This window comes from Thunnus thynnus, chromosome 5 (assembly GCF_963924715.1).
Source record: "Thunnus thynnus chromosome 5, fThuThy2.1, whole genome shotgun sequence".
Taxonomy (NCBI): Eukaryota; Metazoa; Chordata; class Actinopteri; order Scombriformes; family Scombridae; genus Thunnus; species Thunnus thynnus.
Window position 1 is genome coordinate 24,963,757 of NC_089521.1, and position 13,944 is coordinate 24,977,700.

Here is a 13,944-nt window from a genome sequence, read left to right on the forward strand (position 1 = left end):
GAATACAATTTCATTCGAAATCCAGGACAATTTCTCATTCAAGTTCAAGGCCACCGTCAAGTTTAAGTTGGAGAACTTGTTGTTCTAGCGTGGCCTGCAGTTTCTTTTAGCTCTGTATATTCATGAAGCACTTGTACTAGTGTATAGAAAATAAAATAAAAACGTTGACTGAAAATATATGAAATATATTGACCGATAAAATATTTTAAAAAGCCCTTTTTGACTGTTCTACAGGATCAATAGGATAAACATTTTGAACCCACCATTTCATCAAGCCTAAGAACACACACTCCGAAATGGCGAAAAGAGACAAGAATGTAAAAAAAAATATGTGTTCACTATTGTTTAAAAGTATTAATATCAGATATTCTGCGCAAAAAAATGTTATATTATTCATACGGACATATATGTTCGATTGTATACATTTATTTGCGTGTGTGTGTGTGTGTGTGTGTGTGTGTGTGTGTGTGTCCTACGATTTTAGTGTCTGTGTAGATGCAGTATAGCTGATGTTTGCTTCAGTGCACAGAATGCCTCACTGTGGGCTGTACCAGACTGTTGGATTGGTCAGGTATACTTTTACAGAGAGAGAAAATACTGCAAACCCTCACCGCCCTGCCATCTGCCTCTCAACATGCAACCTTCCCCTGGACCCCTGCCATCTACTGCCAAAAAGGCCTTAGGGGTGGAGCAGTGTGATACTCTGCCAGCCAAAACCATGTGTCCACTGCTAGTTCAGCAGAGCTTATATTCATATGAATGAACATAATCACCTATGTATGGAAAAGCTGATCCTCAGTGTTGGATCACCTGAAATCCTCGAGTACTATAAGGTTGGGTTCAACCTACAAACTCTGATTAGCAGCTGAACATCTGAGCACACAAAGCACAAAATAGGCCAAAGCAGGAAGATTTCCATGAGTCAGCTGCTAATATGTCATTTAAAAAAAAAAAAAAAAAAAAAAAACATATTCAAAATTAGATTACTATGTATTTGGCTCCCCGTACAATAAAATACTACATATTAAATGTTATGGTTAGACCTGGGGATTGTAAATTGCCATATAAACATCTCATACAGTAATGCAACCTGGATGTTCTATTAATTTGATGAAGTTAACCACCAAGTACCTAACAAAAAGTAGAACGAGCCAAAGTAAATTCGCACTTTATCCAAAGTCACTTATCTTAAGTCGTTTTAAAGCATTTATTAAACAGTTTTCATTTTTGTGGAATTGCTTTATGACTGCTTAAACAGCTTTATTGCTCATTCAGGGTTGGTTCTTCCTTCAAATGAAAACAAGGGACTGTTTTTGTATGCATCAATATAATTATGAGAGCATTTTGAGAGAAGTCTTTGTATGCACAAAATATTACTATGCAAAACATAAATCCTACGAAATCCTGTGTTCAAAGAAATAAGGTATAGTTCCAAAGAATCAGGAAATAATGCGTTCAACAGTAAAATTAGGTGTGCATAGGCAAATACTTTGCAAATGGCAAAGTGATGGACTGTATTATATTTATTCTCTATTCTGCCTTCCTACACGAGATACAAGCTTGGCAAATACTGCCAGGAAAACTTCAAATTCAAAGGAATGCAGAGTATTTTCATTGAAATGTAGCTGACAGTAAGGCTTTTGAGAACATTAAACCGATCAAACCGATCAGTACACCACGTACTTCTCTTCATACAGTACATACTAAGCCCGGACCGCATCACTCATATGAAATACCTCCACAACCGTGGCCTTCCACTCATCCACTGATTACCATGAAGTAGGATTATCCTGGTTGCAATCAAAGTGCTATTAATGACTTTTGTTTTTGCATTACTAAATTACAAGTAGGTTTTGTGTAAGGGGTGAGAAAAGTTAAAGAAAAGCATCTCGAAGTTGAGGCAAAAGATCTGTCGCTTTTATATGTTCAATCGAAGATGTTCCTACACTACATGGTCATGTAGGGTTTTATATTCAGACGTATAAATGCGCGCTCAGGTAAAAAGAAACTTTGTGTAAGAACCTCAAGTGCATCAAATGTTTATTTGTACAGGATGCCTGTTAAACATGGAAGCCTAGAATGTAAACACATGGTTAAACTTCCATCTAAACCACACAAGCATACACAAATTAAAACAGATATTACTCACCCATTTTTCAGAGCAACGGTGGTAAATGTCCGGTCGGGATGCGAAATTCAGCAGCTTTTCCCGCTTTGATCCACATCTCTGTCAAGAAGAGGAGAAAGCCATAAGCTCCCGTTTGGTGGTGCCTGCAAGATCCAGTGATTTCCCTCAGACTGTCCCCGTCACAGCCGTGTCTGTGCCCCAGCTCCAGCTCCAGTCTGAGCCCCAGACTCAATCTCAGATCCAGGCTCACTCCCTCCTTCAGCCACAGTCTGAGCCCCAAGCTCAGGGCAGCACGGCTCGCCTGCCACCGGCTGGGTCCAGTCCTGGTGAGGCCTGAAACAATAGGAGGCCATGAGGCTGTCTGCAAGGCTCTAGCTAAGCCTGTCTGCTAGTTAACAAGTCTTTGAATGAGGAATGTTAGCAAACAGACAAACAGCATGTCTGATGCATGCAAATAGCACAACCAGTCCACACATGAATAATTCAGCAGTCTATATGCTGCTCTCCCACATTACTCCCTCCCTCTTCCCCAATGAAATGCCTTCACTTGAATAATTGTGGTAAAGTATTCAAACCTCTGCTTTACTAACAGGCTTGGTCGCGAAATCAGCTTTAATACTTCATACAAACATGCAATAACGACACAAAGTGGCCATGCAGAGACACAAGATGCAGGGCTACGTCTGACATTTCGCTGCAACATTTTCGAAATTTGCGATTTACTACATTTTCTTTCTCTTATTGCTTTTTAATGTCTTTTGTTTGCAGTTGGCACCTGTCCCAGAAAGAGCTCGGCTCAGCTCACCACTCATTCCCCTGTTAGGAGAGCGAGTCGGTGTGAAAGAGAGAGAACAAGGGTGAGCGAGAGACACAGAGACAGAGAGAGAGGACAAGGAATAGGAAAGAGAAGGAGAGACAGACAGTGAAGACGAAGGAGGTGCGGTACTTCATGCCAGTCGCTGACGAAGGACATGTCTTTAAAACACAGATGTGCACCACGCTCAGATATTGGTCACATTCTCTGCTTGTCATCCATAGTGGTCATCAGGACCACGAGCCTACAGCAAGCAGGTTACCCGTGAGAAATGGCGCCCCAGCACTCCAGGTGGAACAAGGCCCATCACATGGCGAAACACCACCTTGACGAATTTCCATCCAAAAGGAGAAAACTAAATAAATACTACGAGAAACCCATCAGCGGAGAAAAAAAATAGGAGGACGCGGTACATTCTTAGAAAATAAAATATAGAAAAACAGAAGGAACAGCGCCAAAATCCAAAGTGATGCAAAAATCAATGCGCCAAAAGTAAGAAAAGGCCGCTAAAAAGCAACTTGTTGCCAGGTTTTGCAGAGCTGCTGTGCAGCTAGTTGGAGGCAGAGGGTTAAAATCCAGCTAGTAGTGAGTGAAAAAAAGCTCCGTCTATGGAAGGGCGGGCTGTGGGGAGGCCCTGACTGTAGAAATAGCAGCAGACTTTTTTTCTTTTTTTTTCCCTCGCAGAGCTTAAGTCTCCCCCTTGCGTGTGGCTGGAGCAGAAAGAGTGGAGCAACCGAAACAGAGAGAGAAAAAGAAGAGAGAGAGAGAGAGAGAGGAAGAGAGGAGGAGACAGTGAGCGCACAGTGAAGGGGAGAAAAGCTCCGCTGATGATGAAATAGGAGGTGCGGCGGAGCGCACTTTTTCATCACACGTCCAACACGGCAAGGAACTGTATTTGCTCTGGAGACGGGGGAGAAGGAGGGAGGAAGGGAGGTAGGGAGCATAAGATGGGTGGGAGATGGAGACACAGAAGGAAAGAGAGAGAGAGAGAGAGAGAGAGAGAGGGAGAGAGGGAGGGTGGAAAGCACTGAATGTGGGAGGGGTGGAGGAGGAAGAATGACACAGAAATCCACTCCTCCGGCAGTGCGCAGACGCAGTGCACACACTCACACGCCATACTGGGATACACTATACAGTACCTCAGCTACTATATCAACTAGTGAAAAGAAAAGCGAGGAAAAAGAACACACAATCATTCAGAACGGACCGCTCTGCTGAAGAATCCTTGAAATATGCAACACTTCTGAGAGCTGGTTGAATTATTAACCTTATCTCTTACTGTAGTGGGGCTCTTGTTGCTGCAACAGTCTTCGGAGCACACTCTGAAAGGAGCACACATTCTCGGAGTGCATTAACTCTTTAGCATGCCACAGTGACTAGCGTGAATGCACAGAATAGACCAGACACACACACACGCACGCACACACACACACACACATACACACAGGAAAAAGATAAGCTTCCAGAGTGTTTATTTCAGTAACATGTGGCAAAGAACGCACAGCTAAGACCCTCCTCCTTGCCCCGGCTCTGTCACAAAGCAAGCTGAACGCTGAAGCTGAACCCTTGCAGCTATTTTGGCACAAAGTCAAAAGGCTGATAAGCATTTTTGGGTGAGACTACGCTGCTTTTCCTCGAGGAAAAACAGCTGCCACTCGCTCAGTGACGTGCATTCAACAGTTCCGAGAAAATTTCGAGAGAAACCCCAAGAGATGCTGATTTGTCCTGTTTAAAATGGAGGAGGGATAAAAAAGAAAACATGACGGTCTAAACAATTTGTTCAGACCGAATCCAAACCGGACAGCGAGAGAAGTAGAGGGAGAGACCTAAACAGCATGGCTGTTGCCACCATCTTAGATTGTATTGATTATTCTTTGCTGTAACGTCTGTCTCTCTCACACACGCTAGCTCTCTTTCTCTCCCTTTCTGTCCCTCCCTCCCTCTTTCTGCCTCTGTTCTGCCACCTCTACTCGGCGATCAGCATTTGGCTTTTTCCATTTGTGGCAGATTACTGTAACGCTATTGTACAACAACTTCCTGCCTCTTTTGGCTCTGGTTCTAAAAACTGCAAAGGCAGAGCTCGTGGCTTTAAACTTTTTCCCCTCGGCCTTGAACTACAGGAACTCTATAAGGAAAGAAAGGGAGGAAGGAGATATGTAAAGTGTATCTGTTACTGAGGAACTATTTTTATTGCATTTCTGCTTTATAAACTGCTGAGAATTAAAGAGGGCAAGAGGGGACTACATGCCTAGCAGAGACAATGAAAGAAAAAAAAAGGTGGGGGTTAAACTTTTCTTACTTTTACTCTGAATACTTTCTGTTGGTTTTGGAGGGCACTGCGTTATTAGTGGGGCTCAAGCTCACGCACATTTGTCTAACATGGCTGCTACTGCTTCAGGCTGCACAGTTTGTGAGGGCTGCTTTCATAGCACGGCCACCACCCTGTTCCTCGCCGGCTGTCTTCCTTACTACAGCAGCAACAGAGAACTGGACTCTCAGCACAGTCAGGAGAAAATGCTAGCATTATTTACACTAACTTAGTACAGGAAGCCCGGATTGAAATTGATTTGTTCTCTGTTCTCTTTCTCCTAAATGAGATACGTGCTCGGTTCAGGCGTCTACATTGGCATGAGCTATAGAATCCTATCAGAAGGAGTGCAGCCACACGTCACATCTCGCCATGCGTTTTAACCAATTGAGAAACCCGTGACTTCATCATGGCTTCAATGTATAAAGCTGTAACGTTTATATGTTAAGAGACCTTATTTGAGAATACCTCGGAACATGAAACAAAGCTTGTTAGAACTGCAAGCATTAAAAATGAGCAGTTTTAGAGAGACATACTGTGTGTATTCATGCTTAGTGTGCATACTGCACTTTGCAAGGCATAAAGTTCATTTGAGGATACAGTTTTGGTTTTGGGTCGCCTGCCAGCTTAAACCACTGTACTCATCTACATTGTTCCTCTGATGCGTTTTCCAATACTTGATCACAATTCTTTAGTTGTAATTTATCATATTTTAACGACTAATATAGACTTTTTAAAGTGACTAAATACGTTTCACTGTTTTAGATGATATGCAGTGAAGCTGCTTTGGAATGTTTAGTATTTTTTTTACAGCTTTTTACCACCATATTTTTCTTGATTAAATTATCAAATATTCACAGTGCAACAAAACGTAACTTTAATTTGCATACTTAAGAGAACCAAAGTATAGAAAAGCAAAAGCCTTTCATCTGGAATACATGGCTGCAACATCTGTGTGATACAGAATCAGTCAATTAGGCCAATTCATAATACAATGTGAAACAAAATGGCAGATGGTGCCATGTTATGGACGACTCGATATCATTTGACTATACTTTTTTGAAAAAAAAAACAAACAACGAAAAAACAAACAAACACAAAAACTTGCCTCCTAAACTGCAAATCTTTTTAGTTTATAAAAAGCATCAGATTACTATTGAAATTTTTGTTTTATATCTTTAAAAAAAGCATAAAAAAATCCTATAAAAATACTGCAGTGGAACAAATCTGTTCAAAATGGTAAATTCATATTTTGAATGGAAAAACATGCTGCTTTTATATATATATATATATATATACATATACATATATATTATATATATATATATATGTATATATATATATACCTTCTATAAAAATAATAGCTTTTTTTAAGCTTTTTTTTTTTTTTTTACTATTATTTGTATTATTATGTGGATATTAGGGCCTTGAATAAACTTTTGGACTGAGTGAGCTCTTGGCCTCATACAGTGTGTGTGCTGTGGTCTGCTGAAGTCAGGAGGGTACACTAAAGACATATTTCAGCAGTTTTGCATTGTCTTAAAAGACATTTGTCAGTCAGAGTAAATACTCTATTACAGAAAGTTCACATCAGGGGACAAGACGAGGACACATTAAAAAAGCCACAGTTTTTCAATAGATTTCTCTATCTAGCTACAGGAAACAGTGAGGAGAGCAGCAGGAATATGAAATTGCAGTGGGCAGGGGATCCGAAAAGACAAACAATATTTGCACTTAGTCATTTGCAAACATCAAGGAGGCATTAGGAGGTTGATGGGGTGGGGAGCTGGGGTTCTGTGCTTGGTCAGCAACAACCACTACACCAACATACTAGACATGATATGAGGCAAATAAAAACACATAGATATTCTAATGGACTTATTCAAGCTAACCACAAAAGTATCCCTACACTATGAGGGGAGACTTTTTGCTCTCCAGGAGCAGGAGCAGAGTCTATGAGGTGGTCTTGCTTAAGCCCTGCACGTGTCTAAACAACTTCTCTATTACACCCGAGACCTTTGAGGGCACTCCCCATCGAGCAGGGAACAAAGGCCATGACCCCTAGGTCAAAAGCGTTACACGGGAGGCCAAGCGGGCCCATTGAATGTTCCACTGCTGTTTGCTTTAAGAAGGTAAAGATTACTAACACATTAACTAATGCCGATTAGGGGGTTATCCCTCGTGGGACAGAGGTCCCAGGGCAGCACATCATGTCTTATTAACACAACCTGACCTTTGACCCCACCAGTCACCTCAGGCAGCTGACTGTGACCACCACTTTCTGCTCTCTCTGCTTGACACACACACACACACACACACACACACACACATACATACACACACAGACAAGAAATGAAGAGTATCACAGCAAGGTGCACCACAGCTTGAAAAAAATAATTGTTATCTGGACAAACATGAATAAATGATACAATATAATCACTTCACAGTATTTGCAGTGCTGATGCACCCCTGCTCCAAAAATCCAGGGTGTTTCACTTGCATTAGCAGGCTGTGCAGGATCTATGCACCTGAAAATAATCTTGAGTAATATTTCCAATAATTATAAACTACTAATTAAACATAATTAATTCAAATAAGTTATTTTCAAGGCCTCCGACTTCAAAGCACGTGTTCTATCGAAGTTCATAAAATGGGGGCATGTGCAATAAAGCTCTCATCACAAAATGGTGGACATAAGACATGCGCAGTATTGATGTCCCAGATATATCATATGATGATCATGATGTCCCAGATGATCATATGATAAAAAACCAGTAAGGGAAAATTTCCTCACAAACTCTTTCTGCCATGTTATTCAATATTACTTTTGCATCAGCAGAGAGCTGAAAGTAAAATGTCGTGCTAAGCTTATTTAACCCTCTGTGTCCGGACAGAGCAAGCCCATAATAGGCTACCTTATAATGCAACATAGTTCAAGCTCACCCTTTTCGAAATTACAGCACACGATCAGGTCATTTGCAGTCGTCCCTCCTTAAGCAAAAATATCACACGAATATGAATTAACTGGAATTATTATTAATAATAATAATTGTTGAATTTTTCCTAAAGTGTGTTCCCAAAGCTCAAGTTCATGTTTGTGTAAGAAATGAAAATAATGACATGCCTTTTTTTTTTTTTTCCACAGGTTGCTCCTACATTTAAAACTCGTATGTATGTAACTGAGAATGTTTTATGTATTAAATATTTCAATTTTACAGGTAAACTCGTGTTGTAAAATATATTCCATTTTGAATTTGTTGTTGGGTGTAAAAGCAAATGAAGACAACTAACTGGTGGCTGCTTCCTTTTTCCTGCCTTTATATTATATTGCCCTTATATAAAATTTCAAAAAAACGCATTAAAATAAATGTTAAATAATAATTTATTAAGAATATATAATGGGGAAAATGTGATGCAAACATGTGAAACATTGGAGTTAATTTAATTCCTTCATTCCTTCATTAAATACTTCATTATAAGGTTTTAGAGGTAATTAATGAAAAAAACATCAATGAAACTGATTTTGTTTTAGCAAATATATTATAGTTAATACTTTATTCAATTTTCTTTCTGGAAGTAATGCATCATTACACTGAAGCACATGCACATATCTCCCCCCAAAACATTTTAATCTAATAAAGCTAGATTTTTCTGCTCCTTAGAGAAATTCAAATCAGAATTTAGTAAGAATTATGGAAAACTGTCCCAAAAAAAGGAGTGTTTATTTAAATATTTCAAAGTTTGCTGTTCAGAATGTTAAAGAAAATATTAAAGAAAAGAGTTTTCAGCCCAAACACACTATTTAGACACATTTTCAATTTTGAGAGAGCAACTTCTGTCCGAATTACATGTTCACACCTGTGATATAACCACCCGCATTTTTATTTGAATTTAAATTAATACATTTTATTATGGTGACTTTAAATGTAATATTTGATTATTTGATCTATTCCAATCCTTTTTTTTCTCAAGAAATATACCCGATCATTTGGTGGTGCATCACTTCAATTGCTTGTAAATGCATGAATTACTGTATTTAATTAGATTAATTTTGTTGGAATTTAGTTCAGTCGACTTCGCCTGACATGTGCTCTGCTATGCTCCTCTAATCTCAAAGCGCAAAAGCATTTTTACATGTGCCAAACGCCTATCAATCGACTTCTGATCTGCTGCCTTCACATTTAACAAATCGAAAATATTAAATCACAAGAAATCTTCATCGATGGTACGAGCTGTGTTTAAAATAATTTTCAGCATTTTCTAAAGATACTTTTTTTAATTTTTTTTTTTTTTTTTTTTTACATCAGCCATGTATTCATCCTAACAAGAAAATAGACAAACACTGACTCACCTTGTTGTTTCTCACAGGATTCTGAAAGAAGAAGAGGAGAAAAAGAGAGACAGAGAGAAAAAGAGCAAGGGAGAGCTTCTCCTGGGAACAAGCTGGAAATTATGGACCTATTCGATATCAGACCTCAGAGTGGACAACCTATCCAAAGAGGGACGCGCCCTAACTGTAACTAACAACTACTTCTGGCAGCCCCTCAACAGCCAAACATATTGTCCTGGATCAGGGCAGCTTTCGTATGGCAGCATTCAACTAGGGCAGCTTAGGCAAGAAATCCACATTAAACTACAGAATCGATAATGATATTAAAATGCTGATAACAATTCACAAAATTTACACTGAATGTGCTTATTTATGAGATATAGGATATTAGATGGAGCTGTAAACTATGAACTCTTCAAGATTTCTCTCATCAAACTTGCATATAAAGCAGACTACATAAAATTATAGCTTATACGAGGATTTTCACACCTTGAATCAGCTGAGACATTAAGTCAATGCAGACTATTTATTTAACATAAATATTATAACGTAAATGTTTTCGAGATTTTTTTTACTCCTGTGGTATTCTACGACCCGAAATCAGACGCTGATACTGACATAACCTCACTATCTAAGTCTGAAGATCTAAGTTTTCAATCGAGGCTCTGTGACATAACTACATTATACCAGAAGTAAACAGAAGTATGTTATAAATTAATATATGAGATGAGATTAATTATAATACAAAATTATCTAATGATTAAAGATTAATTGAACTCCTTTAAATAGAGTGACTATTTATTAATTGTAATACCCATGTTATTGTCATCACAAGAGATATTTCAATGTAATAAAAATGTTATATTATTTTAGCTACAAAGATGTTATGTGGTGTTACCTACACCACACTGAAAATACTCATATAAGGCACTAAGTTAACTGAAGTACCGGGACAAATTCTCAAAAGTCAATGACGCGTAATAATAAAAAAGTAAATTCTCCTTTTCTGTCCACTTGACCAGCCTGCGCCGGGCTTCTACATACCTGAGCTCCCCCTTTGCAGTTTTCCCCTGAGGGCTGCTAATACCTACTTTAAACAGCCTTGGCCATTTTGTTTTATTCTTCCTCAACACTAAGCCAGGAGTGCACAGGCCTGGCATTTTAGGGGCCACGTCACAACGCCTGTGTCTGCGCCGCAGGGCTGCAAGGAGTCCAGCAGCAGAGCCATACGCACTCAGTGGTTCACTGCCTCAACAAACACTTTAAGCGTGCTGTTTTGTTATCTTACACGCTCTCTCTAGCATCCTTGCTCTACTGAGAACAGCAAAACACGCACCTAATACGCTTTATCCATTTCATAAACATGCTCTCCACCTGGTGCCTTCTCCAACACAGAGCCACTGAGCCTTCAGCTCCTGAATCACTTCATACACTTCACTTTCTCTCTTCTGGTTACCACAGTAAAGTTAGCTCTGTTGCAAAATAGCTTTGAGCAAAGACAACAGACAAGGTTGGAAATATTCTAGATACACATCCAATTCATGGTCAGTGCCATTTAATGAGGTTGATAACTGCCTCTATCTTTCTGCACTATAAATGTGGAATCTATTTAAAGGGGGAAACAATACTGATATTGATTTGAAAGTGACAATGATCAAAACACTGATTAGATAAATTCCACTTGGTCTGACGGACTGTAATTGATGTGCATAATGTTATTAGCAGAACGATATTTAGAAAAGCAAACGCTTCATAGGACAGCTGCATAAACAGAGGTTTTATTACTCCATGGGCTATTTTAGTGGCTCTTTCAATTCCAGTAAAATATTATTTTTAAGAGGAGCAAAATAATATGTGTTTAAGACATGCTTCAAATTACAAAGAAAACAAAGATAGTGCCAACACTATGCATATCCAAAAGTGTACATTGCACAAATGTATTATTATATGAAATGCATTAGTTCCTACACTGTCCTTAAGCTTTTCCTGTGCTTCTGTCCATATTTCAGTACATGGTTATCTGAGGACATACTGTCAAGGGACATTACACAGTATAGTATATAACACAGGACAGTATATAGAGGTCCATTTCTGCGGTCTGAGACAATAACTAGCTGGTGACTTTAAATAGACATCGGTTTATACAACTATAAAGATTTGTTCCATTACTCTGTATTATGTTTGTGACCCTTTGACGAGCAAGTCGGCACCAAAAAAAGCTCGATCATCCGAGGACATTCAGATTTCACAAAGGAATTGTTTCTGAAAACCCGAAACTTTGGGATATACGCACATTCTTTCAGGTATTCCTGTGTGTTGACAGTCGGTTGATTGATGTGTTTAAAACAGAGGTTTGTATCTTCGGTACATTGGGTTGCTCCAACAGGTTATAACAGATACACTAAGCTACTGGGTACAGAAAATAAATATGCAAATGGAATTCTTTTAATGTTTTAAGTTGTCTGTTCTCATTCTTGTGTAAATGTGCAATAACTTCTCACCTGGAAATGTTCAAAGTTTGTGTTTTATATAAAGCCGTTTGAGCTGCCTTTAATGTGAAGTGTGTGATAAAAATGTTTTTTTTAAATTATTACTACAATCATTATTATCATAAGGGTTATTTCTCATGTTATTAGAATAGTTTTGTGGGAACGAGCAGCTCTTTTCCTCATGATTGTGGCCACAAACACATAAAAGAACTTGCAGTTTATTGATGCTAAATTCTTACAATACTTTCTGTGATTCAGGGTCCCTGTGTGTAAATTATATGCCCTGCTTATGCTAAACTGTGCTGACTAGATGATGTGTAACAGTTCTCTGGTCCGCCCATCATCATCATCAGGCTAAAGGTGTGGACAGCCTGCGGGAAACTGTGATATGACAGCCCCTGACCTCTCACACCAGCTTAGAGAGGCAGAGGGTCATGCAGAGGACATGGCGGTGGAGGGAGAAGTCAATCTTATCCTTCCGTTCCGCCACAGGCCTGTGTGCAGCGACAGCAAGATGAGCTAGAGGGCTTTCCAAAATCCACACTCGTTTGGCTGAGAGCAAGGCATCAGGGCCGTATGTGTTTCAAAGGAAACGCTGAGGAAAGCGTTTTTTGTGGCAGCACCCGTGCACTTGACAGTGTGTATTAGCCTGTCTCTGTGTCTTTGCTCCGTCCCCACCCCAACTCAATATCCCTCAACACCAATATCTGTCATCTTTAGTAGCCAGAATGGCATGCAGCCCATTTGTCCCACAGCGGAGGAAAATTCTACCTCGTCTCATCTTGATATGGTTCACACATGTATGGACAATTTTTTGTCATTATCTCCACACATTATAAATATCTCCAGCTCTGCTAAGCAGTAGGGCCGAGGGGTTAAAAGGCAGGAGGCACCAAAAATGAGAGGGAGAGAAAAGCATCAGCTCTCGGACTGCTGTCAATTGCCTCTGTAATGGGGGGGTGATATCCTGGCACAGAACCAACCACTAATGCCCCTTAAATGTCAGAGACTGCAGAAAGGAAGGGAGACAGCAAAAAACGAGAGCACATTCATATTTCAGTACAGCAGATGCTATAATGCGATGATGTCTCACAGTGAGTGCACACGAGGACACCAGGAGAGAGAAAAAGAGAAGGCAGCAGACATGAAAAAGGGGAAATGAAAAAACGAAAAAAAAAAAAGGACTTAGCAGCAGTGATGGAAGCAGCTCCATCTGATGGTTGTCTCTATTCGACAAAGTTCAGAGTGGATCTGTCTCACTCACTCTCTCTCTCTCTCTCTCTCTCTCTCTCTCTCTCTGCAGACGAAAATCTGGTGGGGTGGGGGTCGGGGACGGGGTTGAGTCTGGTGTTGGGGGTGGGGTTGGACTGCTGGAGAGAGTGATCTTTTTTTCCAGCGGGGTGAAAGGCGGACGGTCATGTGTGCAGAGCTCATGACAAAAGGCCCTTTTATGTGCAGCGTATGCAGATAGAGGAGGCTCCTTTGTGCACAGATGGAGATCCCATGCCTGGGTCTGCCTGCGGCGGAGAGGGAAGGGAGGGAGGAGAGCAGAGAAGAGTGTTGGTGAAGGGAAGGGAGGGGAAGGAGGGGTGTCTCTGGCACTGAGTGCCATCACTGTGTCTGGTGGGGGGAGGGGGCAAACCAAGCCGTCCTGGTCCTGCCAGGTTCATACATTAGGGAGGAGGGGCCACAAGGCTCGCTAAGAGGATACCGAAACTGGTAACCCCATAGTGGGATCTCAGAGAGAGCCACATCTACTGCCTAACAAGTGGGCCAGGGTCAAATATTATTTGCAAATAATCCTTAGTGTTTGTTGGAAAAGCATGCTATGCCACATGTAGCGACAGAGAGTTTAGACAAGCACAGGAAAACATC

The 13,944-nt window shown here is 40.2% G+C and overlaps 2 long non-coding RNA genes across 5 annotated transcripts in view; one reads left to right on the top strand and one right to left on the bottom strand.

Annotated features, from left to right (window-relative positions):
• Positions 1–13,944, bottom strand: part of LOC137183350 (uncharacterized) — a 41,859-nt gene that overhangs the window by 14,374 nt on the left and 13,541 nt on the right. Inside the window, exons 1-2 of one of the 4 annotated variants that reach the window (XR_010928448.1) lie at positions 9,602–9,736; positions 2,150–2,461 (exon numbers count right to left, since the gene is read on the bottom strand). This is a non-coding gene — a long non-coding RNA (uncharacterized lncRNA). Of the gene's footprint in view, positions 1–2,149; positions 2,462–3,204; positions 3,732–8,193; positions 8,253–9,601; positions 9,737–13,944 lie in introns of those variants that run through there. The other 3 variants (XR_010928451.1, XR_010928450.1, XR_010928449.1) reach the window with 3 other exon arrangements.
• LOC137183351 (uncharacterized) lies at positions 4,009–12,167 on the top strand. The gene is made up of 2 exons (XR_010928453.1): positions 4,009–5,219; positions 9,619–12,167. It is a non-coding gene; the product is annotated as an uncharacterized lncRNA (long non-coding RNA).